Source organism: Misgurnus anguillicaudatus, chromosome 24, assembly GCF_027580225.2.
Source record: "Misgurnus anguillicaudatus chromosome 24, ASM2758022v2, whole genome shotgun sequence".
NCBI classification, from domain to species: domain Eukaryota; kingdom Metazoa; phylum Chordata; class Actinopteri; order Cypriniformes; family Cobitidae; genus Misgurnus; species Misgurnus anguillicaudatus.
The window spans coordinates 47,280,028-47,296,131 of record NC_073360.2 but is presented as its reverse complement, the minus strand read 5'-3'; the positions used below and the strand labels follow the sequence as shown (position 1 = coordinate 47,296,131).

The following is a 16,104-nucleotide window of genomic DNA, read 5'->3' as shown; positions in this document are numbered from 1 at the left end:
CAATAGCAATTCCAATCTTCTTACATCAATTCGGTTCACTGTAGCAGTAAGGCATTCACTTTGACAATTGCCAATGGTACCATTTATAACCCACCCCAATAGGGTTCGAATGGCATAAGGTCCATCTCCACAACTATTCACAACTTTCCAGGGTTCAAGTAACTTAGAGGCATTGTTACCAATCAATAACACCACATCTGCTTGAATGTGTGGAATGTGAACAGGCATCCTTTTCTGCGTGTAGACTTCTGGCAATCTGTAAAACTCCTTTCCAGTGAGGCCTGAAATCTCCAAATTATTAACAACATAGCTTGAGACAGTTGACTTAGGACTCATTGTAAGTAATGAGATTGTTGTCTTTCGCCCATTTAGATTCAACCTTCTCATCAAACTCTGAGCAGAATGTAGAAGTACTACCTGTATCCAAAAAGGCATAAGTCTGGATAACTTTGTTACTCATTGTTGACTTAACTTGTACTGGAAGTATAGGAAGGATACCACTTTTATTCCCGGGCCCTGTATGATTACATGCCTGGGATGCTGAAACAAGTGTATTGCAAAGCTGTTACCTTTAAATTTGGGCTTTGAAAGAGATTGTGGTTTCCATTTGGTCACATCCTTTTGTTTATTGATGATTCCTTTCTCCACATTCTGAATGCATCCGAAGACCGGATCAGAAATGATTTTGACTTGACGTTCAATGAATGAGACAACATCATCAAAATTAGCTCTCTTATGATTTCGTTCCAAAATATCACATGCCACAGTTCTCCATCTTTCTCTTAGCTTAAAAGGAAGTTTTAGAACTACTGTTTGCATGTTGGCTGGTATATTCAATTGCTGTAAGTATTGTATGTCAGACATTGCATTACAGCAACCTCGTAGAAAAATTGCATAATCTTGAAGAGCTGTAACATCATCTCCTCTGATTACTGGCCACTGAAGCACTTTTTCCATGTAGGCAGCAGATACCACATGATCATCACCAAAATGTTGTTTAAGCATTGTTTTAGCTTTTCGATAGCCCCTTTCAGGTGTCATGTTCATGCAACTGCGAACAATTTCCTTTGGACGTCCTTTAGTATACCTTTCTAGAACATATAAGCAGTCTCCTTTGTTGTTTGTCTTGTCTTCCACACAAAACTGAAATGCTTTCATAAATGAACTGAATTGCAAAGGATCTCCATTAAATATGGGAATTTCATGTGGTGGTAAGTGACTAGCCTTTTGCTGTTGTATTAGCAGCTCCGTTATTTGCTCTTGCTTTTGAAGCATACTTAACATTGAAACGGTTTACTCCTCAGCATTTGATAAAGCATGTACTCCTCTGTTGGGAACTTTGGGACGTGTACTGTGTGTTGTAGTTTCTCCTTGTACTGGCCTACCAGTATGAGAATCTTGCTGTTGCACACTGTGAGAGAAAGGTAGCAATGGTAAACCTTTATAGCTACGCGATGTGGCATTTGGTGGTTCAATCCAATCTGAATTGAGAAATTAAGCTTTTGATGTAGTTTTTCCTCTATCAAAATAAGACTCCATCCCATCTGATATCACACTCTCAGTGGTTTGTTGTTCAAATGTTTTGAGCACAGATAACTTTGCAGTAGAGGCTGCTATTTCAGCATTAAGATCCATTTGTTCCTTTCGTTTCCTTAACTTTTCCACTTGATCCTCAAGCTCATGTCTGTCTCTTAAAGATTGTGCACGTGCAACCAGAGCAGCTCTTTCAGCCTCCACATGTGTGCGCACTCGATGAACAGAGGACTTGGATTTGGTGGAACTACTGTGTCGACTCGACGTGGGACTGTTTGCCCGGGCATCAATGTTGGAAACGCTATCATCAGGGTTAATTTCACTATCAGCACACTGATTTTCCTCTTGATGTTGTTTTAGCCACTTAATGACAATAGCAGAAAACTCTTCAACCCACAGTAATTTGGTTTGAACCATGTTTCATGTTTCTCTCTCTCTTCATCAGGTAATAAACCTAACAAAGTCTTATGTACTTCGTTTGCTTCTTTGCACTGGGTTTTAAACTTTTCAAAAGTGATTTCAACATTTTCAAAATCAGCTTTACCCATAAGATCATTCAGTACACCTTTAATATATGCTGCCATTTCAAACTTAGATTTTCTGTGTTTTTGCAGCGTATCAAGTTTAAACAACAACCCTTTTGTAGTAAGTTTAACCTCACGTTTTCTAACCGCTTGGTCAACTATATCAGTACCCTTTGTATTTTGTGTTTGATCCTCGTCAGGATCAGTCACTTTAGACACACAAATTTCACTTTTCTCTGCCATTTTTAAACCTTCATAAAACACTTTGTTCATTCAAAACATACCCAGAAATACAAAGTTTATAAACATTGCAAACATTGTAAGCATGAACAAAATAAACAATATGAACTAGTTCAACCCCAGTTACTATGGAAACTTATGCTTGCAAACTAGCCTGGTCTGGAGCAGGCTAACTGTCAGGCTAAGCCTCAATTGTTGCTTAACTAGACTTCCACTGACACTGAAATGTAAATGCAATGATATTACAGCTGACTCTTTGACATTTTATTTGACTTTATGAACCACTATTAATCTAACAATTAAAGAAAATCAACTTATATATTAATATTAAATTTTGATCAATTTTGTTACAATAATAATTAATAAAATATAGACATGTGTTTCATAATATGGTATATTATAGGCCTATCAAATGTTGAATATAAATGATAATCTTAACTACCCCAATATAAGGATAATAGTTTATTAACAAATTTAAGATGTATCTTAATTCATATAATTGCAATGTATTGATGAAATATATATATATATTTCAATTTTTTCAGATTGTCTGTCACACAAAGAGGATATTTAATTTAAATATACAACACACAAAAGTCAAGTACAGTCATTTAATTTTTTTATGCTTGGTGTGCATAAAAATGCACATTATTTTAAAGATCTACAGTATTTGTATCTGTCTCTAGTTGAAATAAAAAAAAATTATGGTGTCTGCATGGCTGAAGGAATACAATATAATTATGTGATGGTATGCTCTTGGCATTTTGTTGTAATGAGTTAAAATTCTTTTTTTTATCACAGAGAAGATTGTTAGTGTCCTGCATACAATAATTTTTCAGCTCACAAGGCTTGTACTGTAGACATACAGTATAATGTGCTTATACCTTAGGCTTTTCTTCAACTGATCCTCACTGTAACCATTCATAAATCTCTGTTTATCTATCAACACCTAACACTACACTGTTAAAAAATTATGTAGAACTTACAGTATTACTGTCAGCTGTTTGCCAGTAACTTACTGTAGATTTATATCTATGTTACCCACTGGCAACAGTTTGTTCAAAGCCAAATGAACAACAAACATCAACAAGTCTTTTTATTTACAGAACAAAACCACCAAATAACAGCCTCATGCAAAGCATTCTGGGAACCAAAATATGAAGGAAACAACAGAAAAAGGTTCATGAGGATTTCTGGTTCACAAAATGCCTTGCACAAGGCTGCCATTCTATAGTTCCATGCTGTAAAATCATAGACCTGCTAATGTTTAATGTTGATTTAACTTTGAACAACACTGTTGCCAGTAAATAATAAACCTTTAAATCTACATAAGTTACTGGCAAACAGCTGCATAACTACAGCTAATTTTTTAACAGTGTGATAATAACCCAGTGGTTTAAAATCTCTCATACTCCCAGGGTTTAACATGATGACTTGTGGCTCTATAACGCACACATAATTTGCCATCAAAAATGTTTTGAGTAACATGTCAAGTAATAATGATTGGTCAAGAATATGTGAAACATATATGATTTTACAAAATTTCTTGTACTACTGTAAATTCAGAAATGCATATGCTGTTCACCCACCATGCTTTCAGTGACCCCCATTTTTTCTTTGAAGAACAGTTCATCTGCAGGGGTAAAGCTGTGCTGCTGATAGATGCCAGTGCTCTCCTCACTGCCAGTTAACATCTTTGGCAAACATTATGAGATTAGACACTTCTTATGCTTAAATCAACTACACTTCTTATGAACAATATATTTATGTTTTATTTTCACCTGTTACGTTATTGTCCACTCAAGTTGCTGCTTTTGAAATGTACCCCCAAATAAAAAATAAATAAATGTAAGTTACTGTAAATGTATTAAAATCATTCATCTGCTAAATATGTATTATATAGGTTACTTAGTAAACTACAAATTGTCTTTTAAAAGTTAAGATTTGTGTTATTTTTAAAAAGTACAGTATATAAAAATTAGCAAAGCATAGCCACATAAGTATTGACGGGAATCGAACCCGGATCCCCGCATGCGCTGCTGAGAGCACTAACCACTAGGCCATCATTTCTAACAGTGTATCATGCGTTCATGTGATCACTTTAAAATAAGACAATATATTTAAATTTAGTTTCTGCATGCAAGGATTTAATCCATAAGGACTTTCCAACTATTTTATGGGTTTGTTTATTGCAGCAGTATTATCATTTTCAGTCAGTAGTACATTTTCATACATTTTTATCAAAAATGACCGCTTTCTCTTTAACTTTGATCGATTTGATCCACGCTCGACCTCTAGGGCTGCTCAAGAATAGCAGCACGCGCAATTATCTTGACTAGGGAAATCTGGATCACATAAGTTGGATTGCGTAAGCTTCATTTGCCTTTTTTGAAACCGCTTTAGCCTCGCCTCATTTGTTAGGTTAATTCAAGTCGAGTTTGTAACTTTAATCCTCGCTTTTCCAAGCGAGTTTTATGAAATAGCCCTCTGCTCTGTAGCTTATGCAGCTCCTTTGTTGACATCTACGCCAGCATACAGCGCAAATCCACCGCGATAAACGATAACGAAATCCACAAACAACTTGCCGAATGCAGTCCATCGAAGTGAATCTCCTCGTGCAGATCAGTCGACTTGTCCTGTAGTCTCCAATTTGATCCTCAGCCCGTTGAGATAAACTCAAAGCTCAGCACAAATAAACTTCTCCATTAAGGCCAAATTTTTTGACTTAAAATGTAGGTGCGTGATTGTCCATTGTGAGGTCTTTGTGCTTCTGACGCGTCATTTTAAAACTTGATATTAACGTTAGATAAAACACTGTCCAAAACTCAACATATACATTTGGATATTCCAATCCATTTATTTTGTGTCCGTCCTTTGACTTCAAAATGTAATCATTAATAAACAATAAAGAAAAATAAAACAAACATATAATTAATCAAGTTCAAATACCACAATTGATGACTGTGACGCTGACGGTCAAAAAGTTTGTTTGACCTGATTACTTCTCGCACACCTGGCTGCGGTAACTCAACACCATATATACATTAAGCGCCCTCTATTGGCGTGAAAGAAAATTACAGGCCTAACATAACCAAATGGCTCCTACAGACAGGACCCACCCACTTTTTAAGACCAATGATAATGGACCCACCCACTTTTTCTCTAATTTAGCGCATTTGTCTCTTCACTTATCAAAGCGCTGTTACTCAAAATCCATTCCACTACAGCAGGGATCCCTAACCTTTGCTTTTTTACACCGCGGACCCGTTCCAGCTTTTAAACATAATTCGCGGGGGTGAGTGGTCACTGAGTTGCTGTTCGAACAAAGTGCGACCATATGTAAAACCATATTATAGCGGATTATTTTACTTTCATCGTTTCACGAGTTTACCTGCCCATTTAGTCTTAATAATTAAAGGCGGAGTCCACGATGTTTGAAAGCCAATGTTGATATTTGAAATCACCCAAACAAACACGCCCTTACCCCAATAGAATCTGGACCTTCTGTTGATAGACCCGCCCCACACATACGCAACCCGGCATTTGATTTGATTTGATTGGCTATAAGTGTGTTTTGGTAGTCGGCCCGTCTCCTTTTTCAACGCGTTTTTCAAACATCGTGGACTCCGCCTTTAACGGTAAACGAACTTAGCTTGCTGTTCTTAAAGGCAGCTCGAACCTTAGGTCGGACTCGAGCCCCAAGTTTAAGACACAGAAGAAAAAAGGAAGAGATGATGATGAGGAGAGACTCCAGAAGAATTGCGTCTGTCGCGAAGGCACGGAGACTCCCGTTTTGCTTTTAATGATAATTAACACAGCACTAAATGTGGTTCCTTTCAAACGTTAAAAGTGTAGGCTACTCGTTAAAATATGATTACTGCTGTAAAATAGTTTATTTTGATTATGGTGCCACGATCGCTGGATAATTTTAAAGTTTTTACAGAAGCCCGCAATTACTTTTCATTTGCGATATCACAGAGTTGAACGTCTTCACGTATTGACATTATTTGCGAGGTAGGCCTACATTTGCAGATAATTCATAAAGTCATACCTCTGTTTTGATCGATTGTGTTTTAGAAGTACACATGCTCAAACTCTTATGACAGCATTGTTTCCTGACGGATACCATTAAATAAAGTGATCTCATTTCCAGAATCTCACATTTATTTCTCTAAGAGAGCGAAAGAGAGATTGGGAATAACAAATAAAAAAGGTATATAAAAGTTGTATCAGTTTACCTTCATTCGTTTTTCTTACCTTTTATTTCCTCAAAATAAAAAATAAACATTGTAGCTTACTGTCAGCAGAGTAGAGAAAAAAAATGTCACAGAGAAAGATAAATGAAGCATGACATCTGTCATTATTTGCAAAATATTTAAAAGGCTATTACCAGAATTTCGACCGCAATAGGCTACTGTCTTTTATTTAATAAATGCAAATGTTCAGGTTATATAAAAGGAAACATGAAAATGTCATCTATTGTGTATAATGTATTTTTCGGGGATGGTACGTGGGGACCCACCCACTTTTCATTTGCTTCCGACGCCCATGTTTTAATTATGTACGTATATTTCTTGCCATATGAGACGTTCATTGCCGTTATATAAATATTCTCGTCTATGCAAATATATAAATATAGGAAATGTATAATGTAACCATGCCTGTGACCTATATTTTCTCTTCAAAAGTTATAATGCTAATTTATATTTATGATACAGTATTGTTCAAAATAATAGCAGTACAATGTGACTAACCAGAATAATCAAGGTTTGTAGTATATTTTTTATTGCCACGTGGCACACAAGCCACCAGTAGGTTCAGTAGATTCTCAGAAAACAAACGAGACCCAGCACCCACGACATGCACGCTCCCAAGGCTGCGCAACTGGGCAACCAGCCGAAAGAGGTGTGTTCAAAAAAATAGCAGTGTGGCATTCAATCACTGAGGTCATCAATTTTGTGAAGAAACAGGTGTGAATCAGGTGGCCCCTATTTAAGGATGAAGCCAACACTTGTTGAACATGCATTTGAAAGCTGAGGAAAATGGGTCGTTCAAGACATTGTTCAGAAGAACAGCGTACTTTGATTAAAAAGTTGATTGGAGAGGGGAAAACCTATAAAGAGGTGCAAAAAATGATAGGCTGTTCAGCTAAAATGATCTCCAATGCCTTAAAATGGAGAGCAAAACCAGAGAGACGTGGAAGAAAACGGAAGACAACCATCAAAATGGATAGAAGAATAACCAGAATGGCAAAGGCTCAGCCAATGATCACAGTCTGGAGTTACCTGTAAGTACTGTGACAGTTAGAAGACGTCTGTGTGAAGCTAATCTATTTTCAAGAATCCCCCGCAAAGTCCCTCTGTTAAAAAAAGGCATGTGCAGAAGAAGTTACAATTTGCCAAAGAACACATCAACTGGTCTAAAGAGAAATGGAGGAACATTTTGTGGACTGATGGGAGTAAAATTGTTCTTTTTGGGTCCAAGGGCCACAGGCAGTTTGTGAGACGACCACCAAACTCTGAATTCAAGCCACAGTACACAGTGAAGACAGTGAAGCATGGAGGTGCAAGCATCATGATATGGGCATGTTTCTCCTACTATGGTGTTGGGCCTATTTATCGCATACCAGGGATCATGGATCAGTTTGCATATGTTAAAATACTTGAAGAGGTCATGTTGCCCTATGCTGAAGAGGACATGCCCTTGAAATGGTTGTTTCAACAAGACAATGACCCAAAACACACTAGTAAACGGGCAAAGTCTTGGTTCCAAACCAACAAAATTAATGTTATGGAGTGGCCAGCCCAATCTCCAGACCTTAATCCAATTGAGAACTTGTGGGGTGATATCAAAAATGCTGTTTCTGAAGCAAAACCAAGAAATGTGAATGAATTGTGGAATGTTGTTAAAGAATCATGGAGTGGAATAACAGCTGAGAGGTGCCACAAGTTGGTTGACTCCATGCCACACAGATGTCAAGCAGTTTTAAAAAACTGTGGTCATACAACTAAATATTAGTTTGGTGATTCACAGGATTGCTAAATCCCAGAAAAAAAAATGTTTGTACAAAATAGTTTTGAGTTTGTTCAGTCAAAGGTAGACACTGCTATTTTTTTTAACACACCCCTTTCAACTAATTGCCCAATTGCACAGCCTTAAGAGCGTGCATATCATGAATGCTGGGTCTTGTTTGTTTTCTGAGAATCTACTGAACCTACTGGTAACTTGTTTGCCACGTAGCAATAAAAAATATACTAAAAACCTTGATTATTCTGGTTAGTCACATTGTACTGCTATTATTTTGAACAATACTGTATATGTGGAGATAAATAGACCTTTAATCCATTCATGTGTCCTGACCACTAGAGATTTTAAACATCCTAACTAGTCTATCAAATAATATCTAAAGTATATTGTTTTGTGAAGAAAAAACACAGCAGGCTATTATATTGTTTATTGATGAGGCGCTTTTCAACAGAAAGTGTCAATCACATGATCATTTGATACGCAGAAGCAGCGGTTAGCAATGCACTGCAAACGGAGTATTTGTGAAAGCACAACGGATGCTTGACGGATCCCACCACATACGTACTGCAATACGCAAAGCAAACGCATTGCATACGGAGTATGTGTGAAACAGGCGTAATTCACAACGCATGCTTCAGTGCAGTGAAATGTGCAAAACTTTGTCCAAAATAATACTGATAACAGTGAGTGTTGTTATATTAGTTTTTCTCAGTCTCAATTTCTCATTTCCTGTAAAGATTGAGATCTAGTTAATCAGTATAACATATACATCTGTAGACATGTAGTGGCAGCTTCAGTCATTTGCAGCTATGAAAAGTTTGGCGGCTGCAGCAGTCATTTAAGTTTTGGCTGAGCCGGCTAGCCAGCCAATAACTTAATCAGCCAGCCATTATTCTCAAAACAAATGGCTTCGGGCTCTAATCCTGACAGACAATTTAAGCAGAATCACAGAAAATAAACAGATGCACTCTGAGCAATTACATGACAGTTTACACACACATGACTTGTATTAACAAAGTCTGCTTCATTTGGAAATATTGCCTTGTGTATGCGAACTGAACCAACATTGTAGCCATGTAATCCCCGGTTTCAAAACAAAGCAATTGATCTACAGGTCTGAAAACACCCTAAGATTAACATTTATGATCCACTTTTAATGTTGACTAGTGTCTATAAATCCATTACAGATGTTATGATCTCTATATAGTCTCACTATAATCTATATGCGATTACTGTCTGAACATCAGATCACAATCTTACTTCAGTATCTTCAGTTTACAGTCAGGATTCTTCAGTGCATCAGAGATCAGCTTCACTCCTGAATCTCTTAGTTTATTACCAGACAAATCCAGACCTCTCAGGTGTGATGGGTTTGATCTCAGAGCTGAAGTCAGAGCAACACAACCTTCATATGTGATATTACAACCATACAACCTGTAGAGAACAGAGACTTTATGTGAATTATACAAAACTACAAACACAAATCTCTAACCTCCATCTCTTCATGTAATGTTCCTCTTTCAATCCCTCAGTAACTGAGACACTGTGTGTTTAAATGTCAAATAAATCCATCACACAGCTGACTATTAGTGTTAGATGTCCTAAACCACATGAACATTTCTTCCTAAATCTGTATTGAGTTCATGGCTCACACTGAATACTTGATCTTATTTCCTTAAGTGTTTGTGTTCATAATGGACAAGATATTGTTTGACTCTCAGCTAACAGAAAAAAGTTCAAAGAACGTTCCCTGAAAGTTCCCAAAAACGTTCTGCCAACATAAAAAGTGTCCAGTTTTCTTGATTTTCTAAGAACGTTTCTGGGTTGTCTAAACGTTAGATGAATGTTAGATTCTACCATTTTTAAACGTTATGTCAATGTCATGTTTTAATGTTCTCACAATGTTTAAAACAACAAATGTTTTATAGACTTATTTGCTTGTTATGTAAATGATAGAGTAGGACTGGACAATAATTCAATATCAATATATCTCGCAGTATAATATTTTTCGATAAGGGTTTCTAAACACATTTCCGATATTTCGATACATTACGGCGTCCTGTGGCCGTTCAAATGTCACATGTAAAAACGCATGTTAAACACGGGTCAAGGGGCTACTTCCCTCTTAAACGTGTGGTGTCTTGTAGTTAAAGATAATTTTACACTTAAAGGCCTGTTTTCAGATTGTTTATGATGAAATAGAATGGTTTTGACTGAAATTTGGACATATGATGCTGGCCCGAAAACTTTCGGGTGTTTATTGTATTACCCCCGACCTCTACAATGGCTGTATAAGTGCACTGGAACAATCCTTCCTAAAATGCATTAAACTTTCGTTTACAAAGACGTGAAACTCAGCGAGTGGTCAGAGGTGTTCACTGATATGCTCACACAAAAATCGTTGCAAAAGATGCTTTCCAACAGCTGTTTTACCATTCGTTGTAAACTTGTGGACCTATTTTTCCAAACGCCTCATACCTGTACATTCTTCCGCTGAGAGCTTGAATAATAGACACTCCAGCCCAGTTGGTGGCGATAATCCACTTTTGCCAATTGCAAGAATAGAAACAAAGTTCCCGGCGGCGGAGAAATACCTCACAGCACATACGTTTTATTTATTTGGACAATAACTACAATAAAACACCTTTCGGAAAGCATCTTTTGCAGTGATTTTTGTGTGAGCATATCAGTGAACACCCCTGACCACTCGCTGAGTTTCACGTCTTTGTAAACGAAAGTTTAATGCATTTTAGGAAGGATTGTTCCACTGCACCTATGCAGCCATTGTAGAGGTGGGAGGTGAAACAACAAACACCCGAAAATTCTCGGGCCAGCATCATATGTCCAAATTTCAGTCAAAACCGTTCTATTTAATCATAAACAATCTGAAAACAGGGCTTTAAGTGTAAAATACAGAACTTGTCCTTTAAGCAACCATAAGCCGCGATCACCGGGACGACAAGCAAATGGAATGCGGATTTAAATTCGCTCATCTGTACCTCGCGTCAAATCATATCATTGACACCACCATGCGATCAATTAATCTATTCGGGACTTTGGAGTGTTTGCTCAGAGAAGAGCTGTCAGTCACTCAGAAGTATGAGAAGGAGGTGTGGGGTTAGTTCATGTCAAGTCACAGCTTCCAATGACGACATCATATAGAGATGTAATAAACACAAACTAAATTACTGGTGAGAAAAAATAGGCTTAAGCCATAAAGTGCCAAGGTTAGAAAAGAATAAAGATGAGGAGAAAAGATACAAGTATGTATGCTGCTGTGTCATCTGGTTATGAGTTATATGTATAATATAATTAAATGTCTAGTATCAAATCACTGATTCTTGAAACTTATTTTCCCAAACCTATCATCACACCAGGCGTCTAAAAGAGACAGGCGTCTATAAGAGACAGGCTTTTAATTTAATTGTTCCAGCATGACAGCAGGAGGTTACCACATATTACGGTTTATTTTTAATTTGAATGTGTTTAACAAATTAGTTCGTGTAATAACAACAGTCTTAAATTATTGGCAGTCTAAATAAAGCAAACAAGGATATGTTTTTTTTATTGGTTGTTGCGTGAAATCTTACCCAGATACAACAGTGCTATTTTCTGATTGGCTATTGTGTAGCCTCTTTCTCTTTTTTTTGTATTGGCTCGCTCGACTAGAACTCTAGGGAAGGGAAGACGGGCTTGATAGAGAGAGAGAGCAGTGCGGCCAGATACATTTTAGGCGCTGCAGCATATTAAATATGATAAATAGTGTTTCCGCGTGAGAAATACAATGTGTGGCGGGAGTGCATGCATGACAAAAGACTGAAAGCCCGACTATTATCAGCAGCCTCAAAACACTACCGGCCCACCGGGAAAAGTCCCGACTCTCCCGATTGCCACTTCGCTACCATCATCATCACCTCAATCCTGGCGACAAAGCTTGTTGTGTTGTCATAGTGATGAGTAACGAAACGACTGCGTCTGTCACGTGACATCTACCGGTAAGCAAAAAAAACTTTAGCGTGTTCAATCTGCCCCATAGAACTGTCTTAAACAGACTATCTGACGGGTTTTAGAAGATCAAATACAACCCGAAACTAAAAAACAGACCAGGCCTTTATTTGAGACAGGCGTTTATTTACCCAAACCTGTCGTCACACCAGGCGTCTAAAAGAGACAGGCGTCTATTTGGGACTAGGCTATTATTTGAAGTTTTACGGTATTCGTCACCACCGTCAGATATTTATAAAAACAATAAAATCAGACAACTACAGGGTCAACTGCATTTCTGAGGACCCCATTTTCAAACCTTCAGCTCTACTGCATGCTTCAAGATCACTCAAGCTCCTGGATCTTTGATATTTTCTCTTAAACTTCTTCATATTTTTGGACACTGCTACTGTGACAAACATAACATGTCAACACCGTCATCTTTGTATAAAAAATATTAGATTAGATCATGAAATAAATGTATAATTTTTCACTATCTAGCTTGCTAAGCAATTACAAGTAGATCAGTAATTTTTATTTTTCTTACAGTATGTAACATTAAATACTACAATAATTTTAGGGTCACGTTGACTTATATTTTCTCCACATATTACTATAATAGCTAATTGAACAAAACTATAGACTAACACAGATGGAACTATGAAAGTCAATACTATGACCGAATAAAACCATAATATATCAAAACAGAAACACAATCTGGTGGCAAAAAATACTTAATAGTTTATAAATGTAAAATGAATAATTGTGCTTTTTAATGTTAAAATAGCTCTTCGTCTCTCCTATAAGATGTCGATCTCAGAAATGTCCCCAAGCCTGTTTGAGTTTGAGACCCCTGCATTACAGCATTTATTACTGAACGACATTCAGGGTGCCCTTATAACATTATTAAGCTGAGCCTGAAAGTTTGTTTTACTGGACAATGATATCACTTTTTTGCAGAGGTGTCAAGTAACGAAGTACAAATACTTCGTTACATTACTTAAGTAGATATTTTGGGTATCTATACTTTACTTGAGTAATTATTTTTCAGACGACTTTTTACTTCTACTCCTTACATTTTGACGCAATAATCTGTACTTTCTACTCCTTACATTTTAAAAATCGCCTCGTTACTTCTATTAATTTCAACTTGTTTTCTTTTTTACATTTCGGCTTGTCATCGTTAAAAAAACCTATCTTGATAAATTGCATCATCCAGATGAATCCGATTGTGGTTGGATGAGAAGTATAAACATACACCATTCCGACTCCCTATTGGTTTGTACGCAATCCCCGCCCCCCAGCTGACTGCAGATGATCAAAAGTTTGTTCGATAGCGCTGCACAGAGAAACATAAAAGAACCGCGAGAGCGATTAGAAAGCATGCAGAGTGTCTCCCCTCGCGATGCTTTGATATCATCCGCCATCTGTTTGTACAGTAACAGAACGCGGCATTCTGTCTTCAAATGGAAAAGGACGAAATAAAACTCGCGCATCACTTTCAGGTCAGTTCACATTCACAAGCCTGTGTAAATGTATAGCTGGTGGCTGGCACCAACTCATCTGTGTGATTTAAATAGTGTAAGAATACCAATTTATATCATGTAACTTCAGTTGTTCAACTTAAATGACATTGTGCTGCGTTGCGTTTTGAAGCATGGCAAAGATATCTATTCTAAAGACATTGTTGTTTTGTATATGCTAATAACTACCCTAAATTTTATTTGCATTAACAAAACCTACTTAGCTGAATGCTTGAGTGTTAAATCAATCAAACAAATAATCATACATACAAACCTTTGCTTTTGTTAATAGACATCAGCTGTTTCCTTAAACCTGACTTTTAATTTACTTACAATAAAGACATTTAGTAATTCTCCAAAATTGCTTGGATTTATACTGACTAAAGTATACAAAAGTCCATTAGCTACACAAGTACAGATGCAGAAATATAGGCTATAATATATAATTGCATATTTGTAGTTTGTGTTGCTGTCAAAATACAATTATAAATGATAACAATAGCATATTTCTATTCTCACACATACTATAGTTGTGTGTGATTTTGTTGTTTTTTAACTAAAGAGGGCACCACTGTAAAGGTTTGGCCACCAGCGGCACTGCTCTGAAGATTGACTTTTTGCACCATTACAATATTTATAGGCAACTAGTCATCATATCTTCCTCTCTATAGAACACATGTTAATGCTCAGCAGTACACATATATGGATCTTTAATGCAGTTGTTATCAAACATTTTTTGCGGCCTCCCTTGTGTACAGTGGATTGACATAAACATTCTAAAACTTAAAATTTGAATTAAACAAAACATTTTAAATTATACAATTTATTGCTTTTGTTTAGTAGCCTTATTTTTCTGAGGTTTAATTACACAGAATTTATAATAAAGTAATGTATTTCATAAAATATTATAAAACTGGGGCCCCTGGCACCATCTGGCGACATCCAGTTTGAGAACCACTGCTTTAATGTATTTGTTTGCATTGTATTGAAATGCGTTCATTTTTAATGGGCATATACCGTATGTGGTTGAAACAGATAGCCTAGGGCAGGGATAGGCAACATGGAGTGCCGATGTCCTGCAGTGTTTAGCTCCAGGTCTAATCAAGCAGACCTGAACAAACTAATAAAGGTTAAAGTCACCTGAAACTACAGGTAACCAAGGTTTTATAAGGGTTGGAGCTAATCTGCAGGACATCGACACTCCAAGACTGACGTTGCCTACCCCTGGCCCTAGTGCATCCCACATTTTTTAACATTAACATTTTAATAACACTATAGTTATTATGGCCTTTAGAAACATTTTTTAGAGAAGATAGGGTAGTGCCCAAAAGGCCCATGTGGTGCGGCTTAGGCTTTTTTCTCTAATGACATTTTTTTCCTTACATTACTTTTACTTTTATACTTTAAGTAGTTTTGAAACCAGTACTTTTTCACTTTTACTTGAGTAAAAAGCTTGAGTTGATACTTCAACTTCTACAAAAGTCTTTTTAAACCCTAGTATCTATACTTCTACTTGAGTAATGAATATGAATACTTTTGACACCACTGCTTTTTTGTATGAAGGATAAACACGAATTAAAGGTGAACATTAATATATTTATCCCTTTTTTATTTTAAATATGATATCGTTTTATAGGAGAAGGTTTCATTGGCCAATTTTTTTTCAGAGGTTTGTTTTTGGTTCAGACATCCATTGCAGGCATTCTTGGCTGTTTTTCTTGAGGCTTTTTTTCATATGCATACCGTTATCGGGTTTATACCGTACCGACCGAAATGAAGAAGTATACCGCGATAAAATTTTTGGCCATACCGTCCAGGCATATGATAGAGAAACATTGCATTTTATTATTTTAAAATGTATAGGGGTGGTTTCCCAGACAGGGATTAGACTAGTCCTAGACTAAAGTAAATGTAATAGCTGTCCAAACTGAAAACAACTTACACTGACATATTTTAAAATACATCAATGCCATTTGTTTTGCCTTAAAATGCACACAAGTAATGTTTTTAGTAAGGTGTGTTTGTTAAAACAATTTATATTTCATAATTAAACTACGGCCTAGTCCTGGCTTAAGCTAATCCCTATCTGGGAAACCACCCCATAAAACATTATTTCTGAATGTTCTGTAAAAATATTGCTGTAGAAAACAAGATTCACTTATTAGGTTTAGATGTTGATGATTTGTTTCATTTAAGTTTCATTAAAGGTGGTGATTAGTGTTTGTTTTAGTTGGACCCTTGACCCTTGACTTTTTGCTTGCTAATTATTCCCT

General features: G+C 36.6%; 1 protein-coding gene across 1 annotated transcript in view; it reads right to left on the bottom strand.

Annotated features, from left to right (window-relative positions):
- Positions 1-16,104, bottom strand: part of LOC129438994 (protein NLRC3-like) — a 469,470-nt gene that overhangs the window by 383,579 nt on the left and 69,787 nt on the right. The window lies entirely within an intron of this gene.